This window comes from Cryptomeria japonica, chromosome 5, assembly GCF_030272615.1.
Source record: "Cryptomeria japonica chromosome 5, Sugi_1.0, whole genome shotgun sequence".
In the NCBI taxonomy this organism is placed as follows: Eukaryota; Viridiplantae; Streptophyta; class Pinopsida; order Cupressales; family Cupressaceae; genus Cryptomeria; species Cryptomeria japonica.
In genome coordinates this window covers 377,643,428-377,650,925 of record NC_081409.1, presented here as the reverse complement: position 1 = coordinate 377,650,925, position 7,498 = coordinate 377,643,428, and positions in this window count along the sequence as shown.

The following is a 7,498-nucleotide window of genomic DNA, read 5'->3' as shown; positions in this document are numbered from 1 at the left end:
ACTAGTTATTTTATTAAGAACACTTTAATCAAAGTGGACCCAAAAACATAAAGGAAAAGGACAACCACATGCAACTTTAATCATTGCAATAATAGAAACATATTTCATGTCACAAAAATATATAGTTGAAATACATTATGAGAGTTCTTTTTAAATGCTTAAAATTAATTAAGAAGAAAAAATCAAGAAAGAATAGAAAATGCATTAGTGCTACACCTTTTCCTTGTCCTAGTCCTATCTAGATGAACACATTACAAATAATTTAAACAACACCTTTTCATAGTCCTATAATTTTTAGATGAACATATAGTTAGATCTATTAACTAGACCAACATCTTATTATTGAGGTCTGTGATGGTATGATAAAAGAACAAGGATCCGGTCAACTACTGAGAGCGGGGGGGGGGGGGGGTGAATCAATAGATAGAAAAACTGATAAACTTCACCAATCTCAAAATCAATCTCTCAAAGTAAACATATAACTATCAATGCAATATCACTGTCAAGATAAAACTATCAAGTTAATCCAGTTGACTATTACAACAGATTAACAATAAACAACTTGAAACTCACAAACATCCAAATACTTTTACTAACATAAGTAAAACTTCATTTCATGTTGCTGCCAGTTATCATGACTTATCAAAGTGGATTAAATAGTTAAGAAAACCAACCATAGAAAACATAACCACAAAAACATTCACCACTTGACACAATATTTTTGACGTGGAAACCCAAATGGGAAAAAACACGGTGAGATGAGACTCACAATATAACTATCTGAACTCTTCTGAAGTTTGCCTTGTTAGGAGCCAAGCCTTTTAAAGCTTTACAAAAAGTCCTGTTAAGAATAGATCCTATTAGGGACCACCCAGTTAAGGGATTGACTATAATGCCTTGTTAGAAGCAATACCCTATGAGGAGTAACCTTTGTACAGGATTTAGAATCCAAGCTAATGGATCACCTTGTTAGATGATTTGAATAGCACAAAGCTTGTTAGAGCTTACCTGATTAGGGGATTTCAATCTGCTGTAATTGTTAGAAAACAACAGGAGTTTTATGATATGTTTGAATATCACTACACTTGCTTGATCAGATCCTTTTCATGCTCCTATCTACCTTTACTCAAACTGCAGATACATCATCCAGTTTGGCAACCGCACAATCAACTAAAAATTTGCCAACTTTGAAACTAAACAACTCATCGACCTTATAAACAAATCAACTAGGTCGGTAACACAACAAAAACCTAATTCACATAGAGATTACAAACAAGTCGGTTCAAGTATGACCGTTGGATTACAAAACAATCTCTACACATCATTCAAGAAACCCTTGACCGCTCCTTGATCACTGCTTCATCGAACTTAGTAACTCATCACACGCTTTGCATTACATGCCATATGCTTGCTCATTCCCAAGACAAAAACCGTTACCTCAATGCACCAAAAATACTTTGAAACTCTCTTCATACAATATGCATACGTGTCATAATTATTACCGCTCACCACCAGATCATAAACCAATATAACCAATTCACCAAACTTAATCAGTTAGGGTTTATCAAATCAACAGGTAGGGTTTACCGGTTCAACTCTCCAATACTTAGCAATACCGGTTCACTCCACAAACTTACCTACCGATTACAATTTCCTTTCAGTAGCTCTTCCTACCAGTTACAAAACAACATTACAACAATATCATTACTGGTTAATTGACATCAATGACAATATAACATTTCATTAATGCAATCTTCATGCAAATTCCAACAATCTCCCCCTTTGGCATTGATGGCAATACAAATATCAATACCATTGCTTGCTGTGATTGTGAATAGGAATCCTGGTTTACATTTCATCATGTACTCTCCTTGTCTTCAACTAGTCTTCAGTTTGTCTTTAGTTACCAGCTGGTTGTACATCTTGCCTCTGTCAATCATACAATTCTTCTCCCCATAATCACATAGTTCTTCTCCCCCTTTGACAACAATGCCAAATTTAAAGTAAAACATGCAATGTAAAACTTCACTATTCAGCATCAACAACCTGTAACTTGATGCTCCCCCTGTGGAATAACTCCACTTCTACATCAATCTTGCTGTTAAATTATGCAAGTAGCTTCGCGACTGATGTACTCTACATCATGCTCAATCACCTCATGAAGGGGTACAACCCCTAGTTGACTTCTAAGATACTCAAAAGTAGTCTTAGGCAGAGGTTTAGTAAAGATATCTGCAAGTTGCTCCTTGGTAGAAACATTCTCCAAGATCACATCTTTACTCTCCACTTTTTCCCTCAAGAAATGATACTTCAATTCAATATGCTTGGTTCGTGGGTGCAAGACAGGGTTCTTTGAAATATTTATGGCACTGGTATTGTCACATAAGATCTTTACAGGTTCTATAAACTTCATCTTGAAACCTTCTAAAATGTGCCTCATCCAGATAGCTTGGGTACAATTCATATAAGCTGCAACATACTCAGCTTCAACAGTAGACTATGAAATACAACTCTGCTTCTTGCTACTCCATGAAACAAGTCTTCCTCCTAGAAATAATTCTCCACCGGTTGTGCTTTTCCTATCATCAACATTACCTGCCCAGTTTGCTTCTGTGTACACTTTCAAGTCAAAGTTTCCTTCATATGGATACCATAATCCATAGTCAATAGTACCTTTCAAATATCTAAATATCCTCTTGGTTGCTATCAAATGCGTTTCCTTCGGATTCTTCTGAAATCTAGCAACTAGACCAACTACATGAGTTATATACTGTCAGCTGTGAACCAAATAGTGCAATTTTCCAATCCTTGACCTATACTCCTTCTCATCAACAAATGTGGCCTCATCTTCCTTGGACAAATTACAACCTTTAACCATTGGTGTCCCAACTGGTTTACAATCACTCATACTAAATGTCTTTAATACATCCTTCACATACTTAGACTGTGTAATGAAAATACCACTCTTCATTTGCTGTATTTACAAACCTATGAATTTTTTTATCTCTCCAACTAGAGACATTTCAAACTCACTTTTCATTTCATTTGCAAAGTCATTGCTCATGTCATCAATCCCTCCAAATATGATATCATCTACAAACACTTCACTAACCAATATCTTATCTCCTTCAGATTTGAGATATATGTTGCTATCTTCACCGGTTCTCTGAAAACCTATCTTCATCAGGTGTGAATGAAGCCTTTCATATCATGCTCTCGGTGCTTGCTTTAATCCTTATAATGCTTTGTGCAACATACATACCATGTCTTTCTCATCAGTCAGAGCATAACCATCTGGCTTCTCAATGTATATTTCTTCTTCTAGTATTCCATTCAAAAATGCTGACTTTACATCCATCTGATATACTTTGAATCCCTTATGTGCTGCCAATGCAAGTAAATTTTAGTCACCTTCCAATCTAGCCACTAGTGTAAAAATCTCACCATAATCTTCTCCTTCTTCTTGTGCATAACCTTTGAAAACCAATCTAGCTTTGTTGCGAACTACAACACCATCTTCATTCAACATGTTCCTGAAAACCCACTTAGTACCTATCACATTTTTATTTACCGGTCGAGGTAATAGGGTCCATGTGTTATTCTTCTCAATTTGTTCAAGCTCCTCCTCCATAGCTTTAACCCAATGATCATCTCCAAATGCCTCCTTAGCAGTTCTAGGCTCAATAGTGGAGATCATGCAAGAATTCTCTCTAATTCTTCTTCTGGTTAATACTCCAGCATCCTTATCTCCAATAATCTGTTCAAGATTATGATTGAGTCTCACATACCTCATAATAACATGATCATTATCTTCAGGTTCTTCTTCATTATTAACATCATCTTCTTCTGAATCTACAAAATTCTCTTTACCGGTTTTAGGTTTCACAGGTTCTAGTTCCAAAAACAAAATGCAAAGATCTTCATCCTTTTTCTCCATACTGGTTTCCCCCGAGACTTCAGGATACTCATCCACTCGAACATCAACACTCTCAATGATTCTCTATATCCGGTTATAATAACATTTGTAGGCCTTACTCTTGGTGGAATAACCAAGAAATATACCTTCATCACTTTTAGCCTCAAACTTGCTAACATAGTCACCTCTCTTAATAAAAAAATTGCTGCCAAATATCTTAAAATAACTAACATTAGGTGATCTACCATACCAGTATTCATAAGGATTTTTGTCCTTACATCTTTTTACCAAAATTTGGTTCATAGTGTAGACAGCTATGTTGACAGCTTCTCTCTAGAAAGTTTTCGCTACATCGCCTTGTATCAACATCATCCTAGCAGCTTCAACAACTGACCAATTGTTTCTCTCTGCAATACCATTATGCTGTGGTGTCCTCAGTGCAGAAAGATGTCGTTTGATACCATTCTCTTCACAATATCTAGTGAATCCCTCAGAAGTGAATTCTCCGCCTTGATAGTCCTCAAACAATTTATCTTCTTACCACTCTCCTTTTCAGCTAAGGCCCCGAATGCCTTGAAATTACTAAATGCCTCTGTTTTATCCTTAAAGAATGTGACCCACATCATCCTTGAGAAATCATCAATGAAGATCATGAAATATCTGTCACCTTGAATACTTTTAGTCCTTATTGGTCCACAGAGGTCTGTATGAACTAAATATAACAGATGTTCCACTGAAAAAGATTTGCTCTTGAAAGTTGAGGATGTCATCTTTCCCAACTGACATTCCTTACATAGAGCATTAACCGGTTTGTCCAACTGAGGCAAACCTCTCACTGTCTTTGACTTACTCACTTTAACAATGTTATCAAAATTTATATGACAAAATATCCTATGCCAAATCTAACTATCACCTACTTTAGCAATTAAACTATTGCTAACTTTAGGATTCAGGTGAAACAGGTTACCTTTAGTCTTCTTGCAAGTTCAATCAGTTCACATTTGCTCCCATAGACTTTGAACATACGATTCTTAAACTCCAATGGATATCCTCTGTCATTGAGTTGAGCAACACTCAAAAGATTATGCTTTAGACCTTCAACCCAGTAGACATCATCCGCACTGCTCTTTCCATTAAGAGAAATAGTTCTCTTAAATTTAACCATGTAGGGTGAGTCATTACCAAATCTTACAACTCCGCCATCAAATTCCTTCAAAGAAAGACATTTGCTCTGATCACGGGTCATGTGATGTGAACAACCACTATCAATGATCCAATCATCATAATTATCCATTTGTGAAACTAAAGCCTTTTGATCAGATGTTTCCTCTTTAATGGCTACAAACACAATGTCTTCATTAGCATCACCATCAGATTCCTCATTAGTGATACCACCATCAACTGCAATAAGACAATCTCTTTTGCCTTTTCCCTTGTACTTCTTGAATTTCTATCGCTTATGCTCATTATCACCATTAGGATAGTTAGCAACTACGTGTCCAATCTTGTTGCATGCAAAAAATTTCAAAGGTAATTTACCTATATATTTACCGGTACCTCTGGGCAATCGCTTGGCCAACAATGCTTCAAGTTCAACCAAACCGTCTTCATTATCAACTTCTCTGTTGGATCTAGATTCATAACTATGACTGACATCTCTACTTTTCCTAATAGATGGGTTAGAAACAAAAGCTCTAAATGCTGAGTCAAATTTCTAAATACTACCAGCATAACCATTTAATTCAAAAGCAGTAATCTTACCAATGATGGAGTGAAGGGTTACCTTAGTTTTGTCAATAGATTTCAACTCCTGAATGGTTGTAACTCGGATAGCATAGACCGGTAGCAGAGTTCTCATTACCTTACTAACCATTGTGGCATCTTCCACTTTACCACCTGCACTCTTGATCTCACCAACTATCTATTTTATCCTTTGACCATACTGTTGGATATTCTCACCTTCAACCATCCGCATGTCATCAAACTTTCCTCTTAGACTCTCTTCCTTGGAAATCTTCACATGTTAATCACCGCTATAAATCTCTTCAAGTTCATTCCATACTTCATATGCAGTCTCCAGACCATGGACATCTACAAACTCTGCATCAGACAAAGAACTGATAATAGGCTCCAGTTCTTGATTGTTTTCTTGTTTCTCTTTCTTCTGATCATCAGTCATAATCCCACTATGTGCAACATATTGATTACGAACATGTTCCCAATATTGATTTCCAAGACTCTTGATATAAATTTTTATTCTATCACTCCATATCCTATAGTTCTCTCTATTAAACTTCAAACCTTCCTTCTTCATCATGTTCTACAAGATCTTTACCTCAAGCTGTTAGGCTTAGACCTTAGAGGACTTGAGATGCTCTGATACCAATTGACGGTATGATGAAAGAACAAGGATCTGGTCAACTACTGAGAGGGGGAGGGGGGGGTGAACAGTAGATAGAAAAATTGATAAACTTCACCAATCTCAAAATCAATCTCTCAAAGTAAACATAGAACTATCAAAGCAATATCACTGTCAAGTTAAACCAGTTGACTGTTACAACAGATTTACATTAAACAACTTGAAACTCACAAACATCCAAATAATTTTACTTACATAAGTAAAATTTTTATTTCATGTTGTTGTCGATTATCATGAATTATCAAAGTGGATTAAGTAGTTAAGCAAACCAACCATAGAAAACATAACCGCAAAAACATTCACCACTTGACACAATATTTTTGACGTGGAAACCCAAATGGGAAAAACCACGACGAGATGAGACTCACAAGATAACTATCTGAACTCTTCTGAAGTTCGCCCTATTAGGAGCCAAGCCTATTAAAACTTTACAAAAAGTCCTATTAAGAACAGATCCTGTTAGGGACAACCTGGTTAAGGGATTGACTATAATGCCTTGTTAGAAGCAATACCTAGTGAGGAGTAACCTTTGTAAAGGATTTAGAATCCAAGCTAATGGATCACCTTGTTAGAGGATTTTAATAGCACCAAGCTTGTTAGATCTTACCCGGTTAGGGGATTTCAATCTGCTATAATTGTTAGAAAACAATAGGAGTTTGCTGATCTATTTGAATAACACTACACTCGCTTGATCATATCCTTTTCATGCTCCTATTTGCCTTTACTCAAACTATAGATACATCATCCGGTTTGAAAACCACACACTCAATTAAAACTTTGCCAACTCTAAAACTAAAAAACTCATCGACCTTATAAACAAATCAACTAGGTCGGTAACACAAAAAAAACCTAATTCACATAGAGATTACAAACAAGCTGGTTCAAATATGACTGTTGGATTACATAACAATCTCTACACATCATTCAAGAAAGCCTCAACCGCTCCATGATCACCGCTTCATCGAACTTAGTAACTCATCACGCTCTTTGCATTACATGCAATATGCTTTCTCATTCCCAAGACAATAACCGTTACCTCAATGCGCCAAAAACACTTTGAAACTCTCTTCATACTATATGCATTTGTGTCATAATCATTACCGCTCGCCATCAGATCATAAACCAATATAACCAATTCACCAAAAATCGGTTAGGGTTGATCA